Consider the following 26,013-nt stretch of genomic DNA (forward strand, 5'->3'; position numbering starts at 1 on the left):
AATCCATGAAAGAGCAAATACTCATTTCTATACACTGACATCAGCATCTTGAACGAAGTGCAAACTTTAGAAATATTTTTTGTTTGAAAACCAGGCAGAAGCGGCTAAAAATACACCTTAAATGAGGAAAACATTTCTTGTGGGGGTTATTACACTTTAAATCTGTGGCTTTACCATCATGTGTAATTTCATGTAAAATAGTTACTTGCCAAAGATAAAAGGCTTTCCTAAAGACTTTAGTAAGTATCATATTCCTGCTGGCAACTGCATTACTTTGTGTCTCAGACAGCTCGGCTGTGCTTGAAGTGGCAGGCACAGAAAGGCGCAAAGGCTGAGGATGCTCAGTACTTTGATTACAGAGCAAACAAGAATGTAGAGCCTGACAAAGCACTCATGAAAACTATAAGTTATTTCCTGCTGGACAGTGAACTAAAAAGACCCTCCAAGTATAAATTTCAGTCTCAAACTAACAAAGCAAAGTGATAATGTAGCTATCAAATTACCTCAAATGTGAGTGATTTATGTCAACATGACACACAGGAAATGACACCACCACCCACCTCAATGAAACAGAATTTTAACCATAAACAAACAAACAAAACAGGAAAAAAACTCTAATTAACAGAGCAAATTAATAAAAGTTTACATATTTTTGTACCTCTTCATGAATAAATGCAAGGGTCAGTATCTTAGTGCAAGATGAAACACACCAGTACCTTGTATACAGCAAAAAACAATGAATCAAATCCACATAGGCTGTTTCTTTTCCAATTACTACACTGTAAAACAAAATCTTCCCCCCACCCCCCAAATCCTCATTAAGAACTACAAACACCACATGACTAAGATCAAAGAACACAGCATTCTCTAATGAAGAAAACTGATCTATTGCCACATTAAGAATACATCAGCTTCTTAACATGTAGCTAAAAATATGCAGAGCACTAATGAGACCATATATTCCCACTTCCATCTATGACTCAACAAAGAGCTACAGATCTACAGCTGCAAATTTTGAGATTTCTCACTGTATTCACCTCTGAGTCCCTCCAATAAATAAGCAGTCTAACCATATCAGCAGCAGGAGCTAAACGAAAAGCAAGACTGTCGCAATGCTCATCTCACTCACAGGCTACAGAAGAATTTCATTACGTTTAATTTAATCTAGCCCTCTTATTTGCTACAAGACATTCATTTCTGGGCTGGATTGTCTGCATATCTAGTATCCATTTAGCATGTTAGGGAGTTCTAAAACAGCATCAAAACCAAACTACCTTTTCCTCAGAGAGCTGACAATAGCATTTAAGGGATGAGTGACAAAAGCAATTTCATTTCTTGAATGAAGCATTTTTTTATTAATCAAAAAAAAAGAGATATCTCAAATTCAGAAGTCCATATGACCAGGATGTTTACAAACTACAGAATCTAAACTAATCTTTGAAATTAGTAATTTAAAATCAAACTGAGGGACAGTCTCAAAAGAAACTTCCTGGGTTTAGAGTAAAGATATCAGCCACTGAAATTGTGGCTGCACCAGAAGGTACAAACACACCACACAGAAAATACAAGTTTATATTGCCCAACAGTGGATGAAACAACTTAAGAGTAACATCTTATTTATCTCATCCACAACACAAAACTGCCAAGTAACAACCCATATTGTCTTATAATCAAAGATTTAACCTAAAAGTCATTAAATCATATAAAGAAACACCAGGTTCAAGTATACTATGCTAAATGCAAGCAACAGCTTCTTCTGAAATGTTCCACACCATTTCAGAAAAAAAATATAAAGCTTTGGGAACAAATCTTTTAATGTATTTTATACCATGTTTTCTACATTCTTAATTTTCTACAGCTCACATTAGTGAACATATGACTTCTACTGGCAGGCTGATTTTTAGACTAACAACTTTTTAAAAATTATTATTTTAAAATGTAGGGCCCATTTTAACTCAACTTTCTGCAGTGTTTCCTGTCTGAAAGTTCAAAAGAGCTTTAAGAGCCACGCTTAGACAAGACTGCTGTATGCAGCACTCCAAGCACATGTAGATCCAAAGCATCAGAGTCCCTTTGTTTACTTGGCCACAGATTCCCTGGGCTTACTCTTGACATATTTCACTTTAATTATTTATAGCATTTTCATTAATGAAACTTAGTTATGAAAATGAGGCTATGAAGAAAGCATTACTTGTAAGGGTATTAGCCACTCACAGGAGATCCTCCCAGTCCTGTATTAAATTAGGCCTGAGGGGAAAAAATGTCAGACTTAAAAACTACTGAATAATTTTATTAGTCTAAAATACTTAATGGAAGTGTTATCATCTTCACAAAAATATTCTGAGAATTTTTTTCATCTCTATTACTTTATCTTGCCCAATACACTGCAATCTGTGACTCAAAAGTTGGAATAAAGCATTCCTACACTTGAATTATTTGAATTCATGCACATATAAGACTCAACAAAATTTCAAATCTGATACTCCACAGGCAAAATTCTAGGGGCATGACGGGTGTTCACCCAATCTGAGCTTACTTTACACAGTACGTGGAGGTCAGTCTTTGGCTTTGGTAAAATATATAAACAACTCACTTCTCCCTCCTCATATCATTTGAGAGGCTACTTAGAAGTAATTCTTCCAGAGAAGTGTCTTTACAGAACAGCAAAGCTGGTTCACTGGAAAGTAGTAAATAAAATCACAACTTTGGAAAAAAGCTTTAATTTAGAAAAATGAACTTACAAAATAAGGGAAAAAACACTGGTAAAGAATCCTAACAATAGAAAGTAACATTCTGTCTGAATAATTTTTACCTTGGGATTAAATACTAAACATCAAAAATAGCACAATGGATGAAAGATAACTGGTAAATCAAACACCACCAGTCACTCTTTCATTAGGAGTAAAATTTTGCCATAGTTATCTTTATTTCTTTCTGGCTGACTGTGATAATTTAAAAAGTTGTCATTTGAAGTAATTCAAGATTTTAAAGTATTCTGAAATAATTCTCTATCAGCACACATGGAATGCAGCCACCTCCAGCTACCCTCAGGCTACTGAAGTGTTTCAGGTGATAGCCAGCAGCCCTTCACTGTTTTGGTCCAAGCTCACCCTGAACTTCCATAGCACTGGCTCATCACACACAATCCATAGCAGAGTCACACCCAGCCCGCAGACTCCTCCCAGACTGGCACAGCACAGAAATCCCCACCAGCAGAGGGGCAAGCCATAGGAAAACACAAGTGAATGTAAAATGAATGTAAACCATAAATTAAGATACAGTCTTTAAAAATATTTTGTGTGTCTCAATGGCACTGCAGTCTATTCCAAATGCCATCCACCTACTTGGGGGAGCTGTGATACTCTTAAGGGGCATATAAACTAGATTCAGTTTTTGTTGTTGAACTAGGCATCAGCAGTTCATGTAAGAAGCAGCTGGCCACTATCCATGAGGCATTTTCAGCTCCTTTTAAAATACACTTACCATCACTGTTTACACATGAGTTTGGTATATAAAGCAAGATGGAAGAGAAAAATGAACAAAGATCAGGAGGGGTGGGGGAGTATGCTGAGAAATAATGTCTTTGCACAGACAAATATTTTAGTTATAAAGTTTCTTCCTGCACAATTGCCTCACTAGATTCTTTGCCTTGACCCACATGGGAACAAATAAATAAAAACAAACTTTGTTTTATTCCCCTGATGCCTCCAAAGAGAAAACAAACTTTCCTACCCGCTTAAAGCAATTACTTGTCAGAATTTATTCTATTTCAAACTTTTAGGACTTTTCAAAACTCCTTTGGTTTTTAAAACTAACTTGGACAGAGTTGTTTCCTTTCAGAAAAAGCACAGTTGACCAAAGTGATCACAGAGTCCCAGCATCCTTTCCATCACCATCCATGGCTTTCCCAGTGAGGTTGTGGTAGCCTGTCCCTGCTGGCAGTTCAGCAGGTACCCTGGTGCATGGCAGCAGCACCCTCACAACTTCTGCAATGAAGCATCATTTATCCTTGCAATGAAGCATGCCCAGAAGTACAGGGAAAGAGCACTATGTGTAACTACTCTTCTCTTCATCCCACCTGGTCCTACTCTGGAAGAGGACCAGGTATTGAGAACTGCCCACAGGTCCACAGAGGAAGACACGGCCTCCTAAGGACCTTTTGTGCCTCTTGGAAAACAATTAATAAAAAGAAAAATTGAAAATAACACAGGAAAACTGGGGGGGGGGGGGGAGGGGGGGGGGGTTAAGAAAAGAATAAATTAAGACAAAAAGAATTCAGAAGATATCACACTGGAAAAATAATTGCAAATTCATTTCTCACATACAAATATGTTGTGCAGTGCAGACAGAGAAAAACATACAAAAGTATTCCTGTTCCAAAACAGAACAAGCAAACTATATATTTCTTTTAAATTCCTCCTCAATTAAATACTATTTTTAAAATCATACTGCATGATCTGTAGTGGCAAGAAGGGAAAACTCTTCAGTAAATAATAAAGAAGAAAACACAATTTGGGAAGCTACACAGACATATTTGAATAGCACAGTGCATCTTTTAAAACAAACTGCTTTCAGTCTGGGTGTATTTCAAGTCCCATCTGGAGATGGGACTGGAAATGCACTGGAGAAATACTTGCTCTTCTAATCTCAAAGAGGTTTGAACATACACTGCAACCACTCCACCATATTCCTCTGCCAAGAGCAACAAGGACTTTAAAAAATACAAACAAAAAAACCTATGGGAGGCACGATCATGTTGAAAAGTATCTTACTGAAATTTCTTCTAGATGATGAAATAGGACATAGCATGTAAATATCTAGGTGAATTTGAGGAAGTTGTGTTTTTGAAGAACAGCAACCTGGAGAGAGGTTCTCTGCTGATTTGAGATGGCTGAGATCACCTCAGAGCCAAACAGGCTTTGCCATTCAGGGCAAGACAAGAGTGAAGTACAGGAAGAGAGGGGACAAAAGACAGGACATTTTACAGCTGCCCCACCAGCCCTGGAGCTCGCTGAACCACACGGACCTTTCTCCCTAGGCTGCAGACTCTGTCCTCCACACACACCAGCCCTGCCCTGCCTGCACACCCTCCTCCCCACTTTGTGAGGGGACATGGCTTCTTCTGAACAGCCACATCCCACGGGGCTCATCAGTCCATCACCCTGACTAAAGCTCACTCCTGCCAACACCAGTCCTACCCAAATGCCTCTTACAGACCCTATCACCTGACTATGGACCACAGACTACACCAGAGCACAGAACGAGCTTATCTTTAAACAGGAAGCCTGTACCTGAATTTGCAGGAAATTCTGGCATTCTGCAGCTTGCAAGGGTAAAGGCAGCATAGTTCTACACGGACTTTTTGAGAGTAAACCGAACTAACCCAGTAAAAACCTATCCAAAAATCCCAAGCCAGTTGCAGAAGACTGGCAAATTTTCCAAATGTCTTCAGTTATCAGAAGTAGCAATCTGGACAACAGACCTCCTGAAATCTGTTGAAGCCTGCCAAAATTGACACAGGACTGAAAAACAAAAATAAAAAGCTTCTGGAAAAAGAAACAAGAAATTTCTATTAATCTCTTTCCACTCAGGCTTTTAAAATCCTTGGGCAGCATTTTGCAAAACGTTTTTTGTTTAATTATTTTCAACCAGCCTTCCCCTGCAGCTGGTGAAGCTCTTCTCCTTTGCAAAGTTTGCTGTCTCAACCCTGAGATATTATTTTGAGCTTCTCCAAATACATCATGTGTTTTTGTGTCTTTCTCCCTCCATGAGCTAATGACATTTTGCAGCAGGCTTCCGAGCAGCAGGCAGGAAAGCAGAGTCAGGCCTTTCCCAACTGATGCCGCACCCTTAGCAGAGGAAGGAATACATGAAATAAAGGTAAAAACACTAATGCTGAAAAAGCTGGAGGCACAAGTTTGCAAGGAGCTGATCGCTCTCAAAATGAAGTCAACAAAACTTCTGTAACCCAGATTTTTTTTGTGGGTCCTCAGGAATCAGTTCAGGAGCAAGCCTGGGGTGGGAGGGTGGGGGGAAGTGTATGTTGAGAAACACAGAGCTGTCACCCACTCAGTACATACTTTGTGTTTTAGTGTACTGTGCGTGTTTGTCTTCTGAGAGACAAAGAAATGTACTTTACTAGTTACACTGTAGTATTCTAAGCAATGAATTGAAATGTATCATTAACATCCAGGACAAGCTTTATCTTGCTACCAAAACAAAGGGACCATTCTTTGAACAAATTGAGGGGGAAAATCCCATAATGACAATGAAGAGCTCCTCTCCCTAAAAACTGTGCTGCACAAGAGTAACAATTACGGGCTTATATTCTACAGACTGAGGTTGCGAATGGCTGCATGAAGCGATGCATTCACTATTGGGAGAGTAAGTACCATTGATGACAAGGCCTTGGGGCTTCTGCTGTTCACAGACCAATCAATAATCCATTATGAACAAACTACATTTCCCCCTAATATGAAGAAATGAATAAAAGGGAACCACTAACACTAGTACTTTCATGGAAAAAAAAACCCTACAATGCAGAAATCACAAAATGCCATCACAAGACTTAAAACTATTGGTGATGTCTAACACTGACAGAACTACCCACAATTATCCTTTAATTTACAGCCGTTGCTGGAGACCATTACATTATATTAAAAAAAAAAAAAAGAAAAAAAAAAAGAAAAAAAAGCTTATTTTAACAGCAAGGTTTTTTTCAAGGCTACTTATTCTGGCTGCAGGACAAAACAAAAAGCAACATTAATCTTTCAAGGCAAAGAGGAGAAAATGAACTAACTTCATCCAAACATCTACCAGCTTGCTTCAAACTATTTTCTAATGCAACACAAATAAGAACTTCTAATTAGAAATAACTGTCCAAATGTGACTGGTCAACCATAACAAGACTTTATTGCAGCAGCTGTGTTACCATCCAGACATGAGGCCCTGAAACTGTTGTTCTCCCATTGTCATTGTCAGATGCTACAATACAATCAAGAGAGGATCCATTTGAATAGCACAACCATAGCAAACCTCAGCATCCTGAGTCCAGTTTCTACCCAGACCTCTCAGCACAGCACCAGAAGGCAGAAGAGATAAGCTCTCCTGAAAAATTACAGATAAATAAATTTTACAAAAACAAGAAGTTACTGATTTTTTTGATGGGTAACAGTAAATTAGACCCAAAAGAAACACTGAGACTGATACTAGTAATGCAAAAGGCAGCCTATGTCCTTTTTCTGAAATGTAAAGACTTGGTAGTTAAAGTTGACCCTGCAGGGTGGGGGGCTAGTGGGAATGAATGCACAATGTGATTATTGATCAGCCCTAGAAAAGCCAAGAACTGCACCAGTGCAGATGTGATTTTTCTTTTCCTAGGGTCATTACTGATATATATTGGCAAGTCAAAAGCTCTTATTTTGACATGCTGTAACAATATCATTAATTCTGAAAATAAGCATCAACTTAGGTTCCAGAAAAAAAAAAAGAGAGAAAAAGCCTTAAAAAGACCCCAATGACAACAACAAAAACCCTCCATTTTACTACAGTGTAACAGTATTTGGCCACACCCATCAAGGGAGCTACTTTAATGGCATATTATTCCCAAAACCCAAGATTTAAAAGTTGAAGAAACATTTACAGTTCTGATAGTTTCAAACAAAAAAGTGAGTCAGTTATAAGCAAAGTCACCTCAATCCTGTGTATTACTTCCTTATTCAAATCGATGGCATTGATGCTGTCTATTCATGCATGTCTGTGGAGATGCATATATATATGGGCAGCACAGTATTTTCCCAACATCCGATAGTGCTTTTATATTTAATGATCTTGTTAGGGTTTCCACTGCAGACCAATTTACATGGAGTTGTAACATGGCTATTTTAATCTTCAGTGTGGGGGATGATTTCAAACTGTATGGGCAGGGTATTTTTCTGTTAATATGCTCTGTTCCGAGCTCAGTTTCTATCTTACAACAGCAAAACAAAATTTAGAAGTACTTATTTTTTATTTGCAGTGTCATGACAAGGACATACTTATGTTTTTTGCAATTTTTACATTATCTGTATAGAAGAAGAGGGACAGAATAATCAGCTGGCAGAAAGCACAGGAATGCAGTACATGGCGCACACAGACACATACCCACCCCTTCTTGCTGCCTCTTTCGTTTGCCCCATCAACACAAGCTACACACAAACCACATCCTCTGCTGCCATAAGAGTACACAGTGCCATGAAATCAATTTGTATCAATTCAGAAGCTGCTAACTAAAACTGGAATGCCTTTGTGCTGTATACATCAAGACCTGAACGGAAGAAAAACATGAGCATAATTCAAGGTAAACGTTTTGAATTTTTCATTTCCTTCCCCAGCAGAAGTTACAACAAGCAACCCTGCCCTAAGTGCCCACCCAAATTTCACTGTCACAACTAACAATTGCACCAGTAAGGAACAAACTTCAGTGCTTCAGCAGACTCATGCAGTGCTATAACTTGTCCATAGCAGACCACAAATGCAAAAAGTTGTATGTTTAATACCAAACAAGTTTACTAGGTACAGACATGTGATCACCAGGTCAATGGAAGGTAAATATTATTTCTATGGGCCATTGCTGCAAGATAAGCTGTGTGAAGAATTAAGAAATTCAAGGTAATAAATTAATTTCACTTATACCTAATGTATCCTACTGCTCAAACTGCAACAGTAAAATCATTACCTCATAAATAGAAGCATTGCCAAGCGTTAACCTCTTAACAGACTGAGAACTGCAACACTGTGCTTTGATTAACTACTAATGTCTTACTGTAACAAAAATTATTTCTGAAGGGACACCACCAATTTGTTTGCTTACTTCTCCCCCCTCCACCAGATCATAAAGTAATTATAAAGCAGTTTAACAAAAGCGAAAAGAGTGCATTAAAAAAAAAAAACAAAAAACCTGGGGGGAGGGGAGAAGGAGTGGGACAGAAAAAGTAGAGGGGAAAGGCAGAGGAACCGTGCCCTGAAATACAAGAATGAATAATCATATGCAATAAACCATAAAAGTACTCTGTTAAACATTACCTTGTGAGATAGCACTGAGAGGCAACAGAAAATTCACAAAACACACAGCTGGAAAAATCTCACTTGCAGATGTTGGGTTACTTTTTTTTAATCTGTGTGTATAGAGATATGTATGTGCATGTATGTGTATATATAAAGTATTTCACTGTAAGCTCCTGTAAAGCACAAATAGCATGGACAACCTCTATTTTAGGAAGCTTTTTTAAACTTCTTAAGAACTTAAGCAGGTAATTCATTAATGCTTTCAATCACAGTTTTTCCATTCTCTGCAACATTTCTGAATGTCAAGCACGCAGACTATGCCCAGGCCCAGACGAAGACAGTGCACTTCAGAGATCCCTCACCACCCAAGCTGAAGGTTGCTCTATCCCAGCTGAGACTCAGGACCTACTACACTGATTAAATCACACACACCTTTGGCTCCATGACACCACCAGTTCCAAACTGGCAGAAGACAGTGCTGAGGGCCAATCTGTGGATAACCAGTGTCTTAAAAATACCTTCATTTCTCCTCCTTTATACTGAAGTACACAGCACTCCTGAAGATCAGTCCATCCACAAGTGTATCTGTGATGATGACTTTATCTAACACATAGCAGTAAGACAGATGACTGCTAGCAGTTTAAAGGAAGGATCAAAAGTTTCTAAGTTCTCCAGTAGTTCTATAGATGAAATGTCAGCTGTTGCTTCATTACTCAAACAGTTAATTTTAGACTTTTCTGCAGTTATCATAACTAAAAGCCATTTCCATTACATATGTGATAAATCCAGCTTCGAAATAACACTGAGTCTTGTACCGGCCTGTGTCTGCCAGCAAAGAAAACCAAACACATGTTGCCAGTACAATAAAAGTGGCATAACCATAAAGCATAAGTTAATTTGCACAGTGAAATAGCTACTTTTCTCTTCTTTTCATTTGTTTACTTCTTTAAACACAAAGAGAAGAAAAGAATAGTCTGGTATGTCAAATGACTATAAAGCACAAGATAACTTTTTCTGAATTTCAAACCTCCCAGTTAGGAGTAAAGAAACTAAACCTGAAATCAAATCTTTCAGCTGTTGGTTGGTCTGGCTTATTTTGGTATGAAGTGCTGAACTATCTCTGTGGAACATCACTGCAGTGTATCACCTAAAAGAGACAAACATCCTATCCACTCCTTATAAATACAATTTCAAAGCATATTTTATCAGCACTGTCACTTTGCTCTCATAACAGCACAACAAAAAGCATGCTTCAGAATTTGGCAGGTCAGGACATTGTGGAATCACAAGATGAACCCCAATAACTCTGTTCAGAACTACTTCATACATGTACTTCTCCTCTCCTTCCAATTTAATCAAAGACTGGGAATCTTTGGACAGTCCTTCACCTACAGTGTACAAGGCACTTTCCCAGAACTCCAAAGATAGACAGAAATTTACCCAAATGCAGAAAATGTGTGAAAAAGAAGGGCCTGGGCAGATATCTCCAAAACAATTCCTGAGCTCACTGCTCGCCTTTAGTACAGGAAGGGAGCGTTAAGAGTATAAAAAAAAAAGAGTAAAAGAACAAATGTCACCCCTACTTAGATACTCTGGTAACAGCCTCAACACTCAAAAGCTGAGCAACTACTTCAAAACAAACCAAAACCTCTGAAATTATCACTCACAGGATAGAAAGCAAGCAAGCCTGCAAGGAAGAAAGGTCTGATGGCACAGGCTGTTGCTGGTTAATTTATTTTTCCATCACCACAACCGTAACTTACAAGACAAATCTATGGACTAGTAAGAAAAACAAGAATTATATACACCAAAAAAAACAATCTGCTTGCATCACAAAGTACTAATGAGACTTTATTACTGCTTTCAGAAAATGAGTGTATGTACCACCTGCACAGACCAGCACCCTCTCCTCTCACCACTCTTCACAACAGCGACCTCAACACACCACCATGGCCGTATGGGTCACTGCACTTTCCACCACAGCCCACGTCCCTGCCCATCCCACATCACTTCTGTGGCACCGCTACCCTCTGGCCTGGCTCCACCCCACCTCATGGTGACACCATGGCTGTCACCACCATGCCTCCTACCCCCAGCTATCCATAGATGCCTGCCTGTCAGATTCCTCCTGGGCAACCTGAGGCCAGCTGCCAGGCTCACACTCCCCTCCTGGCCACCGCCATCCCACAGATGTACTTTAAAGGCCGTGTCTTTTCCCCACTCTTCCTCGCCTGTCTGCCTGCCCTCCAGCCTTTCTCAGTTGTCCCCAACACTTCTGCTTCTTCCAGGAGCACTTTCACTTCCTTATGTCTCCCAAGCCTGTTTGGGCCCTTCATGACTAATTCTTCCATTTGGGCTCTCGCTCATTAGTACAGTCTCAGTCCCTGCTCATTGGCTTGTTGTTTGCCAGGACAATACAGCACACACACACGCCTCCTTCTTGCCCCTTCTGTCCTCTTCCCCAGAGGATGCCCACTCTTCAGGCTTTTATATCCTCAGTTACAACAGAACCATCTCCAGCCTCCAAGCCTGTAACTTGTCCCCCTCTGTTTGTTCAGCAACTGCTGCTGTCCCAAAAGTCAAAGGATGGCAACACCCATGCCAAATGCCTTGCGTATGAGGCTCAAGCGCCATTCTTCTTCAAGGACCTATACAGTTCCACCCTACTCTCTTTTGTGTGGGCAGTGACTCACCCTCCCTAATACAGCTTTTATATCAGTTTCCCACTTACGACCTTGTGTTCTGACACTGCATTTAGAACTGGTTTTTCATTGTATTTTCATTAATTCTTAAATTATATTTCCCACAAATGACTCAAAATTATTTTCTAAAATTAAATCCATCACTCAGTTTTGTATAGTTTTTTCCCCCCAATGCATAATACGTGTACTACATATTGCTATGTTCTAATTGGTATGTATATTCCTCAAGGCAGGAACTTGCGATCTTTTATATGTGCTCTTTTATGTACTTTTAAACAGTGCCAAATGTTCCAACTTCAAATAATTTCTAAGAGTAAATTATCATTATAAAGTCAAGATTCACCTTTTCAAAGAGTCAAAGTCTCTCTTTTCATCAGAGGTACAGACAGAAGCTGTGAAATAATTTCTTTCCCATAAGCTCCAAAAGTAAACTAACCCCTTCTTCTACCTACCCAGAGTTCATCTCTTAAGTTAACCAAAAGGACCATCAAATAAATGGTAAAGACAAGATAGTAAAGAAGCTAACAAGGCATAAATCACATGTCACTGGCCTCTAGCCTGTCTGCCTATTTGAAACATATACTTCCAGCCAATGTTATGTATTTACATTTAATAACAAGAAGGGTAATGACAAATAGAATTCAAGTGCTACAATTCTCTCTCCATTTCTTTATAAGCAACTGGAAAAAATGTAGGCTATATAGAACATCAAATTAAAGGGTAAGATCCTTAGAGGTGATGCTCACTTCAGTGACGTATTCTTCTCATAGGAGCTAGTCATTTTCTACACCTAGGACAGTAAGTATGATTTGAAAGCTTTTCAAACTCACTTTCCTCCAGCATGAGCATGCTGCTTTATATCACACATTTTCCCATTCTGCAAATAGAAATATACTCCTTCACCCCTCAGGGCAATGCTGAAGCAAGTAGATTTTCCACCAGAGAAGCACAACATCACTGTGACTCCCTAACTCCAAGAGCAGAATTTGAGCCACACTGCTAAATCCTTAAACCTGTTACACAACAAATAAGCATGGATTACAGCGTGGCTGGTTCATTATGGGATGTTTTGTGATGCTATTCCTAACACACAAACGCCATTTGTCTTGGCCACATACATAAAGACCAGTTTCCTATTTTAGGTTATCCATCTTTACCATTGCTTTCACTTCTCTGCATCTTGCCCATTTATTACTCATTTACTCCCTATTTAATATATTTCTACACTGCAGACAGTGTTAAATAATCATGATGTAACAGCACAGTATTATATTTGCTCTATATATAAATAACTGCTACAATACACTTACTTGACACTTCTTACTACCAAAACAAACCATTTATAACTATATATTATCTTTAGTACTACATGGCTACTCCACTTGCAGCACTAAACAAAGAGCACACAAATAAAAACTAAGTAATCTATGCCAGGGAGGTTTATATTTCAGTAGAAATAGCAAGCATAAGTTGTAGAAAATGCCTGCCTAAAAGCACATTTTTAGGCAGGTGTAATCTAATTTTGGCAGGTTTACAAGAGTCAGCTACAATAGTTGCTAATACTTTAGAGGATTTAGGGTTTTATTTTTTTAACAGATAAGATTTTCTTTTTATAAGCACACCTGTACTCACTTCCTTAAGTAATGGGTACATTTACCAAAGCTACTGTTTATAATCTGAAGAGATTATTTTCTCACAAGTAAAAACTTGCCATATATGTTAGAAAAAAACAGCCTCAATTTGACCAACAGTAAAAAACCACAATCTTGAAAGAAAAAAACACACATTATTACTACTGTTTATGGGGTCAAAAGTACACCACCTTATCTATAAGTGAGTATTTTGTATAAATAAAGAAACTTTTTCCTTAAACCCTTGTATCAGGTTTGTATTCAAACATGACAACTCCTTTCAAGATCTCAACTCTAAAAATAAAGGTTTACAATTAAAAGTATTGTCCTTCCTTCTGACATGCTTCTTTTTTGACAGGCTTTCAAGAAGTATCTCCTGAATGTGATTAATTCAAGCATGATTCATTCAACTAACATTTAAAATCAAGGTGTTGAAAACAATATCGAAAAGTTGCAGAGAAAGCACAATAAAAATGGGTGTTACAGTACTGTCAACTCAAAGCACTAAACCTCATGGGTCAAGCGCTCAAATATCATGGTACATCCATCAGCTTAGGTGACGTTTTTGACCAAAACTTGTCTGTCGATTCTCTTATTCATCTTTTGAGCTTTTATAGTACACTCAGTCATATCTCAAGCCTCTTCCAATAACCACCAAGTTTTCACAGGCTTACATCTTCTCTTTGGAACCACTGGACTGCAGAAAAAGGGGCTTTGGGCTACCTTCTCTTCTGACAAAACTGTAAGCAGGAAAACAGTAACTAAAGCAACAATTGTGGTATTCTTTTGCTCTGCTGCTTCAAGCATAAAATACTCCTCAAAAACTTACAACAGCTTACCTACAAACATCTAATTAATACAGGGAGCCATAACAATCCCACCCGCATTCAGTGGATGGATGGTCAAATGCACAGAGCATTCATAGTCTCCATTTACTCCATGGGATTTAGAGGTAATCAGAAACTTAGGCAAAGAAAGATCTTCTGCCAGAATGTTTCTAGCATAACCCTGAATATAAGTAGAATAGATGGTGACAACACCATTGTAAGACAAGACAGCTCTGAAGGAGTTGACAAACCCCACTGTGTCTCACTGGGTTTGTCATTTGAAAAACTGTCTTGGGTACAGCTACAGCATCTGCTAACACTGAAACCAGTAAGAGGTTATTTCAGCCCAAATTGTAAGGTATCCCATAAAGGAGAAGTCAACAGACCATCCCTCTGAGACACAGCAATAATGCTGGAAAATCAAGTCCAGAATAGCCTCTGTTTCATCACTTATTCTCTAGTGTATTATCAACTTGGGACTTGTGAAAGCAGCATTCCTTCATATGCTTCAGATTACAAACCAAAGGTGCAAAGGGTTGTCTCATGCTGTTACTTAGATGACTGGACCAAAAGAAGCTGCTCCACCCTCTGAAGTGGTGTTTGGCCATCAACAGGCCCTGTCTGATCAACATGATACCTCTTCTTGAGGGAACTGCTCTTTGGGAACTCCATTATGGCAGTTGGATACAGCTCATTTAATCAAAAAGTTTCTCTAATCTCGGGGCTTGCAGAAAGACTGCCAGCATACAAGAGGTTTACACCCACTCCAGGCTTTGGTTACAAACTGAGGGTCAAATTCTAACCTCTAAGTGTCCCTCCTGACTGACTGCAATGACTTCAGCACTCACTGGACACTTATAACCATACAAGAAGGAAGACACCAGCCCTTCAGTTTTTGTTTTGAAGTCCAAGGCTGACATTTACTTTCCTTATACATTTAGAATTACTTCTTTTTGCACTGGAATTCTTTTTAAACCCTGCCTGAGCCTACGCGGTGGACATCAGCTGGAAACCAAGACACCCAAAATTTAAGTTCCCAGTTTGCCTAGCACACGTCACCACTATCTAATCAGTTCATGTAAGGCTTAATATTTGCAAATGGACAAACTCCAGAAAGAAAAGCCCATCCGGGCTAAGAAAACAAAAATACTGATATAACCTCTAGCTTAGTCACTGAACTGCAAACTGGTCAAACTGGGAGAGTACCCCAAGAGACTCCTGATGCTCCAAGCACTGTCAGAGGAAAGAGGGGATGGAGCACATGAATCTTTAGTCTGACCCAGTTCAGACCCTCTTACATTCCCATGACTATTAGCAACAAATCCAAAGCCATCTGCTGCTGTATGAGAAAAGGGCGAAGGCCTCCCCACATTCAGATCTTACAGCCCAGCCACCTCCAGTCACAGGGTGGGGAATCACTTTTATGTGGCCACAGAATTTCAGGGCAAGGCTTATCTTTGACGGCAAGCTGCAAAACAGCTGGCGCTGCAGCCACCCAGAGCACAGCCACCATCTGTGGCAGCAGGAATACTCCTTGGCAAGGTAAAGGACTCCCTTCCCTGACGTTTTATGAACACATGCGAGAGGTCAACAGTGTCCAAAAGAGCTGAATACACAACTTTCAAACTGGGAAGGCAAACAGTGCTGACTACCTAGGGAAAAAAAAAAAAAAAAAACAAAAAAACCACAAAACTCTAAAAACCCATCTCCCACTCTGCTACCTGCTCTATCTGTGTGTCACTACTTCCATCCTCACAGGCTGTCAGGAACACAGACACCTCCTTTACTGCAAATCAGACACTGCCATGGTTGCTTACAAGAGGCTTCAGAGACATCCTCCTTGTGCCTACAGCAAATGAACCTCAGTGACCAACTCACAGCAATTCTCTTGCAGCCAAAGGGAAGGAACAAAAATCAAGTTAATAAACTTTGGTAACTAATGACAGGGTTTTTTTTTAAATCTTAAACAATGACATATAAAAAAGATGTCAGTAAGATTTAAAGGGCATTCAGTACACAAATCTTTTCAGTAAAGAACACGCTACTATGAAGAGAGGACATTATCAATGTATTTGCACACACACTATATTTCACAGCTCTCACTGCAAAACCAGTAGTTTCTGTGTTTGAAACAGTTAAGCTCATCTGTAGAAATTTTGCAGCTTGATTTCACTTTCCAGCAACAATATGGCCATCATATTAGAAATACCATCAAATAAAATTTTAATTATTTTATAAGAGTCAGTTGGTAGCTATTAACAAAGGCAAACTGTTAGGGAAATCCAGCCAAAAGAGACTAATTACCAGATGTGTACCAGTGCAACAAGGTCTAATGCAACTGAAGAACAACTTTAAAACATTAAAAAGAGTTGGACTCGTCTATTATCAAACTTCATCCCAACATTTATTTTAAAGTATTTCTCCTAACCCAGAATCTACATAAGCCCTTGACCAAAGCAGTTTAGAATTAAATAATGAAATAATGAAATAAAATGAAATAGAATGAAATAATGAAATAAAAAAGCAGTAACTTTACAGGCTTCCACATTTAAATCTCAAATTATTTTTAGTAACTTCCATTAATCTCTCTTTACAGCTTTTTCAGAGTTCATAATGCTTCCTGCAGCCTAAAATAAAACAAACTGCAGAGATGTCAGAAAGCTATAGATGTAGTCTTTAATTACACTGTATTAATAATGTTTGTCATCTACATTAACATTGTAAATGAAAACAACACATGCAGATCCAGAGATGTGCTTGCAATAGTTTGTACCCTGGGCCACCACGCCTGTGCGGCAGCAGCTAATTACGGGGGTGAGCTATGCCAATAAGGAACTCCTGCTTGTATTGCAAAAAAAAGAAAAAAGAGCAATTCCTAGCCCAGTTTAGGTTTAACTGCACAGCGTGGGGCTTGAGGAAAAGACCCACATTTTGTACTGATATTATTAGAATGGTATTTTCACAAAACGGAGGAGAACTATGTTTCTGTATACATCAAATAAACCAAAAGCACAACTGAACCAATACCACTTGGATCACGTTGCATTTCCTAATAAGGGATCTGCAACCCAAAATATTTAAACTACTCTGATAGCCCCTGACAAGAACATACTAAACTCCAAAGCATAAAAGCACAACATATCTTTAGCATAGCACAGAAATATCAAATTTAAAAGCTATTTCATTTGTAAATGCATTCTTATTAGAAGAATGCTTATTGCTTCACTGGTTCATATTCCCAAGTCTCTGGCCTATTGAGCAAGTAAGTGAAACAACATCTATGCATTTTATAATTAAGTTATCTCCACATTATTGTTCTTGTTCTGCACCGATTAAAGCACTAAAGGAAGAAATGCAGCTGCTGAGCACCAAAGGTGCTCCTCATTTAAAGTACCTTGCAGAACAAAGGTTGAAGTCAAAAGCTGGTCACATTCATTCAGCACAATAAAGCCTTTCCAGGGAGAGTTGCCACAATCATCAATAATCAATCATAAAAAGTGCAAAAAATCACAGTTTTTCAGCCTTCAATTCCAGCATCCACAGGCAGATTTTCTGCTAGTGTTACACTTACTTTTATCTATAATTATTTGGATAAATTCTCTAAAGAAACACAACCAACAGCTGAAAAACTACATGTAAGGTTTTAATTATTCTCTTTGTGTCTTGCCATGAAGTTTGTTCTAACATTTTTCCAGCTGGCCAAGAAAAGGAAACATGTGTCAAGGTCAGAGAGAAATAGCTGAATTTGAATTCCAGTTCTGGGCAACAAAAAAATCCAGCAATTTAAACAGGAAACTGGCTTAATAGTTCTGAATTCATCTTTTCCATGAATGGAGAAACAACATGCAGCAAGCCTGTCTGTTTCTGCTTGTTTCATCAATGAGGGAAAGAAAAAAAATTCTAGAAAGCCTCAGATTTGGTCTTGCTGAAGCAGATCTGCAAGCAGTGGCTGATTTAATAAAGCTAATCTTCAGTGAAGCACATGATACGTAAATTGCAGACCGCAGTAGTGTGCAGCTTTCCTAATACTACAGTGTTGGTTTCTAACACGAATTGGAACCTCTTGTACAAAACTTCTGAGGATAATCAACTGCAAGTGCTGCCATGTCACCATTCCTTGTCATACAATTTAGTATCACTTCAGAGACATTGCAAGCACTCTGTGGCTTCACTCTGGTTGGCTTCAAGCTCAACTCCCACAATGTTGGTTGGGATTTTTTAAGGTAATTTTTATTGTAATAACTTCTCCTTTCTGACAGACACAGTTCATATTTGGTATCAAATAACAGATCATGCATAATCATAAGGACATTTTCTTAAAATCTGAGCCACTATAGCAGTGATTCAGATGAAAAAAAAAACACTTTTTCTAAAACTAGACCCATCCTTCATCTTAAGAAAAGCAGTAAGAGATGAGACCAGTACCCCAACTTCAGAGGGCACAAAGTGATTTAGAAGTAGGCAAGAGCATCCTTCTTTGAAAACGTGCCTTCTTGACCTCATGATTTGAGTAGCCCTCTTATGCCAAAAGTCATATGTCATAACCTGTCCATTAGTTAGCCTGAGCTGTACTGTTTCACTCTGATAATATCTTGGTATAGTGAGTTCCACAGGTCATATGTCTTTGAAAGGTCAGCTCATTCTGGCACCCAACCACATGATGAAGTTTCTTTTCACTCAAGCCGCACTGCAATGCCACAGTCTCTGAACAGGCAATACTGGGTTTGAATAGAAGTTCAGTGTGGAATATTGGTAAAATAACCTGAGCCTAAAGCAATCTTTCCTCAATGAATACATTTAATTTGAAACAGATATTTTAGCCTGTTTTACCATACAGTACATTTTCTATACTTGTATGTGCACAGATGCACAATACAGGCAGACAATGGAAGAGGTATAAACTGAAATTTTCAAAGCAGCTGAAGAGTCTTAGGAATGGTGTTATGGAGGGTCCTTTGAAAACTTCAGCTATGCTTTTTCTAAGTCCCCTCACTGTCTTTTTTTATGCAAGAGTTAATCAGATAACTCAGTGATAAGTACTCAAGAATGCATCGCTAGAAAGGGAAAAAAAAGTCTCCAACGTACAGAAGGAAATGGGGAAAAAACAGAGGGAGGTTATATTGTGTATTTTTGAGGGAAGTGCTTTTTGGTCTACCCTTTAGTGCATGGGAGTTCAGCAGGCTTTAACTGCTACTTTGAAAATGCCCCAATTTGGCTGCAGAGCAAACTAAAAGGTATCTGAAACCATTAAACTTCCAGGTATTACCCAGAACAACTACATAAAAGGACACAGTGAATCCTGCTTAAAATTTAATAACAAGAAGTATTTTATATTGTCTGAGGAAATCTAGGATGTCCTGAGCTTCACAGCATGTCCATACTGTATGTAACTATTTCAGGATGTATTTAGAACTGCTCATTCATGAATACACTTTCCTAAAAATACGTAGTCTTATCTTTTCCATGCTTTGTTGTATATTTCTAGAACAAAATTATCTGTTGCACATTATTCACAGTGTCCTAAAAAGGCCTGCATTTGAGAAAGCCTCATCCGTCTTCTCATTCCACATAAAACCATTAAACTGCTCCGAATGGTAAAGTCATCATTTTGTAATTATAACTCTAAATTAAGGCTTTTGTGTTGTTAATTCTCCAGGAAAACTTCCACCTATGTTTTACAATGAAAGGAAAAATATCAAAACACATCTTACTAAAGGTTTATGAATGAATCCATTGTATCACTGATGAAACACGCATAAAGCCAAAATCCGTTCTATTTCCACATCAATTTCTTTCCTTCTACATGTACAGAAGTTGACCTAAAATGATTTCCCTTTCTGAAACAAAATGCAAGAGAGTGAGCTGTGCTATAAATACAGGAATTTTGGACATCTTAAAAATAAAGGTATTAAGAATGGAAGAAAATTTTAAGCCATTAACTGAAAATTTACAGAACCCCCAGTTCAGCAATTATGCAACTGAGTAACTTCACGCACAATCTGCTTAAGTCAAGTGGGGCTACTATTATTTTCAAAACCACTCATACCTTCTGAATGTGAGTAGAATCATGACACAGTACATTTAACAAAAAACAGAATCAGAGATTTTACTGCAAAACTTGAAAATTTCTTCAAAAAAACAGTACTTAAAATATATAATCAAATTCTCTTCATCTGCTCCAATGAAAAATACCTACAAGATTCAGAATTATTTAATATTAAACCTGAAATTTCACAAATTATGCATAAATATTTTTCAAGCACTTCATTGGCTCTGGAGATACTAACTAGGTTACTAATTTAGGTAAAGAATTTTCATGTCTTGGGTATCTCTACAAACCATCATGTTTAAGTGCTTAACAAGGAAGGCTTGCTTTTCCAAGTGCTTATTATTGCATTTCCCGTTGACTGCAGTGGGATTTCCAAGTACTGAGCTCTTCTCAGTAAGGGAACACTTAATAACAGGCCACAGGAGTGCAAATTAAGAAATCTATAATTAGGTCATCCAGATTTTACAGTTTTTACCTGAATAACTGATTTGTGCATTATACTAGGGATGACAAACTATCACACACACAAAAACTTAAAAAATAAAAAACAAATAAAACCAAACCCCTAGAAATTATGACACAGTAAAATACAAAGCACACGCCCTTGCTATGAGAGAACGCCAATAAAAGACTGAAGCTTTGATCTTATTTTCAACAGTCACTCATACAATGGCAGAAATATCCTTAATCCTCCAAAATATATTCAGGCAAAACTACAAGATGCCAGTGCTTTCTCCATAAGCATTAAATAGAGGATGACTTCACCTGAGAAGTCCTTTAATCCTTCACATATTACTTTGTTGTCTAAGCACATAGCAAAAACCCTCCTGACATACCTCTCCCTGGATCCGTGGAGAACATTCTCTACAACTTGGATGCAATAAACTGGAATCAATACTGTTAAATGGGAACCTGGGTGGGTTTTCCTTCCCTTGTATGAATGCTTGTAACTATTACTGAATCATTTCTCATCTGCTATCTTGCATAACATCAGCATTTGCTCTTTCACCTTTGTTTCTGCTGCATCTCCACTTTCAGAACTTGCTTCCAGACTCATTTTGGAGGCACATAGCAGGGTGGTGAGATCATTTCTTTGGGATGCTCACTTTGTGATATGTTAAACAAACAAACAAACAAAAGCTCACCAAACATACTAAAAAAAACCTCACTTCCTGATACTTCAATTGATTTTTTTTTCCTCCTAAACTTTAGGGCATTAGTGACTCAGCTCCCAAATGAAACTGATGCTGGAAAGCTGTCAGGGAACTATTTATCTGGCAAGTTATTAAGTGTTGCAAATGTTTATGTTGTAATTCAGAGAAATTATCTGTTACCAATACTTCAACCTTCTCAATCACCGATTTCCTAACATTACACACCCATAACCGAAAGACGGATCAATACGCCTCTGATAATCACCAAACATAAACTGCTCCTTTATAGTATTGATCAGCAGCTTTTTCTACACGTGCAGTAGTTCGAGGTAGTAACAGGCACTTGGCAGTATCAACACTGCGCTGACAGAAAGAGAAACTGGCTGGCACTCATGCAACATCGTGTCAGTAGATACCACGTCCATCAAACGCTGACAGTTTGGCAGATCAGACGCTCTCTGCCATAATGTCATAATGACTTCAATTTACTTCTCTGCAGCACCCAAAGGCTGTGATTTTATGAGCTATCCAAATCTCTCTTCTTCAAGAACGAGACTCTCTTGCTTTTGCAGCCTTGACAGCTTCATATATTTCCTTAAAGTTTCCCAGTAGGTATAACCAGAACAGTAAGAAACACAAAGCTGTTAACTGATTCCCTCATTATTTATACAAATAACTGCAGTTTTTATTTAGCAATAAGAATTTCACTCTCAAAATTCAAACAGCGGCAAGTTTTAACAAAAAAGTAGAAGGAAATCCCATAAAACCCACTAGGATAGCGACATTCTCAAACCCAAGGTCAACAGGGCTGCCCTCACTCCTAACTGAAGAGTAAGATGCCAGCATCCAGCATTCAGGAATGTGCTTCCAAGAGGAGGCAACAACAGTTTCAATCACAGATAGGCAGCAGCACAGAGACAAAGCCTAGTGCTCACTCCTGTCCACCGTGGATGGAAGAAAGCCTTGGCAGGAACGTGTGTTCAGGCACCAGTGGGAGAAAACAGACATCACTGCATGAGGTCACCAAGACACCACCAGCAACCAGGAGATAGTCAGGTATTTCCTCACAGTTACTCAGATGCTGCAACAGGGGCAATGATTGTGTCACTCAACAGTTGAACTGAAACTGCTGCTTGAGTTTTGGCAGAAAAATGCTACACGTTCCTTAATCTGCACTGGCACTTCTAATTGAACAGGTACTTTTGTTTTCTCTGCCCTTCTACCTCCCAGCTCCCCAAGATCTTCTCTGCTGGCCAAGACAATGACTGTAGTATTTCAAATGGTCTTGAAAAGCACAATTTCAATCTTTTCCTTTAAAACTTCACAAGTCGACCAAAAAAAAATGCAGCAAAACCATTCTTTTGTAAGAACAGAGAGACTCAGAATTGAGAAATCAAACCTGGGTTTCTGCATGCAATTTCTGTTTGCCACAGGAAACATTTTGTTCTTATAAAGCACAGGCAGCTAAACCTACACTTCTGGTAAAGTGTAGGTAGAAAACCTACCCACCTGAAAGCGAAGACGGGGTGAGGAGGCAGGCTTTCCACCATAGAACTTCAAAGCACTCTTCCAAGTCAATCAGAAATGTCTCAATGATTCCATGGAGGTGAGCCAACACCTCCAGGCTATATCCTTGCCCTCCTGTCTCCCTCTTCCACCTCTACCCCTCCACCAGGGCACTCCAGTGTCCTCCACTGAACAGCCACTATCACAAAGATAGACACCATGACACAAGAGACAGGAGCTCTTTCTCATGGGATTCAGCTGCTCAAGAAGTCCGGCCCATTGGCCTTGAAAGAAGAAGAGACCCACACAGCACAAGGCACAACTTCCACGTTGTTGAATCTACATAAATCTACACCTTTGTTGCAATTTGCACCACTGCAGTGGTTACATACTATGTGCAGGGGGGAAAAAATAACTTGATCTTACCTTCAGATTTTATTTAAAAGAAAAATACACCAACTTTTCATTGACAGTATAAAAACAATCCTAAAGAAAAGTTTATATAAGCTACCTCACACCACAAGTGATTGTTGTATAAATACAGAGTAATTGCATCTTAAACCCCCTCCTTTAAGAGACAGAGCTTATTAATCTGAAGTAGGATGCAAACTCTTTTTGTTATGCTGTGCAACCATCCCAGATTATTAGATCTGTAAGATCAGGTACTGTATGATCTAGCTCAAACATGCAGATGCCTGCTACAGTGCAGGATGCCTCACCTGTCAGTAACTACAGGAAGAGTAACTAAGCACAGGATAATCAAATCTGACTGCACCCTGGTGACTGCATCCATTTGGTCTTACCACACTTCAGCAAATTTGCCGATTGCTACATCCCAACCTAATCCCTTCCTCCTCACCCTGGCAAAGTTACATAGGACATGTAGTGTGTTGATGATGTTTCTCAGTAGACCTGGTTTTCACCTATGTCAGTGTCAAAACCACCAAAACAAACAAATAAAAAAGAAAAAAGGCACATGGATGAAATCCAAAAAGAAACCCAAAGAACCACACCTCTCAATATTGAATCAGCCACTCCATACCAAACCCTTCCTCTGAAGGAAGGGGTAAGGGGTACAGCAGGCTGAGGAACCCACTCAGGCCAGTATCTCTTGTTAAGGTCACCTCTCCACAAACAGTGAAGGGTCATCTCTGTCCCCAGGTACATATACTGATGTGCTTAAAATATATTTTTTTTTAAATTTTGGTTTAACCAAAACCATTCATACTTGAAATACCATGTCCTTGATCTGAATTGTTCTAAACCCAATGTTTCGTATCAAAAATAATCATCTCCTCCCAAATATATCAAATGCTGATATACATTTTTGTTAAATTCATGCCATTTTAATGAGGAAGAGTTTGGGTTTGTTTTTTTTTCGAAGAAAATTAAGTAATTCTCACTGACTTCTTCACTTTACAACCTTTCAACCACACATAAGAAAAGAGTTGTCTTTGCATTGACACCTGCAGTGACTCCCTCTAAGCACATATGCAAGCAGGCAGTGTCAAAACATGCTTCCTAAAGTGATGCCTGAAAGAAGTTTTTGGCCAGAAGACATCCATATAGGAGTTGCAACATGAAAACTTGCAGAGGGGAGCAGATACGTGCTACCCTGCCCAACCACCCCAGCTGTCACAACAGGGCATGTGGAGCAACCAGGCAACAGGATCTCACCTATGCTATGTCAGCACTGCATTTATTAAGACATTTTCCATTTATGTAAGTTGGTATTCTAGCCTTCCTAAACCTTCTTTCATATTCTCCTTAATGCTTAGAGAAAAATCCACAGGAATAACCTTTCCTGCTACTCCTTCTGTTTCTGAGTTTGCACCTACAGCTCTGCCATCCTTCAGGTACCTGGGCAGAAGCATCACCTGGGGCCAGAGCTCTCAACCTGCAGCAGGGCTATCCTGCACACTGATATTGCATCATATGCCCAACGAGGCTTTTTAATCATCCTGATGATGACAGCTTCCTTTAGGGTAACTTCAGTGGGCTGCCTCAGTCCTCTCAGACTGCGCATAAATCACAGCTGACTTGGGAAGAGTACTGAGCTCTTCAGTGTCTTGAAAAACACAGCCAGTGGGGAGCTGTAAGGATGAAGACACTTTATAGATCTGAAGACTACATCTGAGCATCAAATGCTAAATCTAATGCTTAGGGGCACTGTGGATCTCTGACACTTCCAGGAGGACACTGAATGCATAAACTTGAGGATGGATTACACGCATTACACTGATACATAAACACAGTGGTTTCATGCAGTAAACAAACTGTTTCTCCTGCCATTTACCATAAACTACCTGCTTTTACACCCTACTTAGGAACACTTCAAAAAGAAGCACTGATAGCAAAGCAATTACTTGAGCTACAAAATTAGGCAACAGTGAATCATTGTCTCTGAAACTAAACCCCACATTGTACAGACTGACCCACATGATCAAATCTTTGCAGTCAGTTCAACAGACTTCCAAGTGGCCACCAGCATCCACCCACAGGGATCAGCTTGTCAGACCAAGGAGGAGTGTTAAATTACAAGCTTTGTACTCATGAAAGCATGTTGATTAAATAAGTAAATAAAGATCCGTTTTAATAATGGCAGCATGGCAGCCCCATGCAAAAACTTCAAAACCTCATTTCATTCTGAGCTCACTCTATTATTAGTTAAAAAAATATCAAATCAACAGCATCTTTTAATGTCTAACCAAACAGCTACACTCATCCCTGGTTAAACTCTGCCACATTGGAAAAGAATCAGAGATTAACTTAATTGAATGAATTTGGCTTTTAACCTAGACAATAAAATTTACTAGTATAAAAGCTTAAATCCCAACTGGCAATGTAAGAATGCCTTAGGGTACACTCTGCTTCTTGCCAACACCACATATCCACTTTTAAAGCTTTAAAATAAATCTCTGACTTTTGTTTCCACATGTATAGGCATATACTATGTTTATAGTACATAAAATAAACATTGACTTGCAAGGGTTAATAATATGGTGCTTGCTAATATATAACCTCAGAACTGCTAATACATAACCTCAAAACTATAGCAAACTATGGATAACCTACTTCTTCCAAATTTGACGTAGGAGA

The 26,013-nt window shown here is 38.8% G+C and overlaps 1 protein-coding gene across 4 annotated transcripts in view; it reads right to left on the minus strand.

Moving 5' to 3' along the window:
- Nucleotides 1-26,013, minus strand: part of ZNF516 (zinc finger protein 516) — a 101,752-nt gene that overhangs the window by 59,697 nt on the left and 16,042 nt on the right. The gene's annotated exons all lie outside the window — the stretch shown is intronic.

The sequence above is a fragment of the Lonchura striata genome, chromosome 1, assembly GCF_046129695.1.
Source record: "Lonchura striata isolate bLonStr1 chromosome 1, bLonStr1.mat, whole genome shotgun sequence".
NCBI classification, from domain to species: Eukaryota; Metazoa; Chordata; class Aves; order Passeriformes; family Estrildidae; genus Lonchura; species Lonchura striata.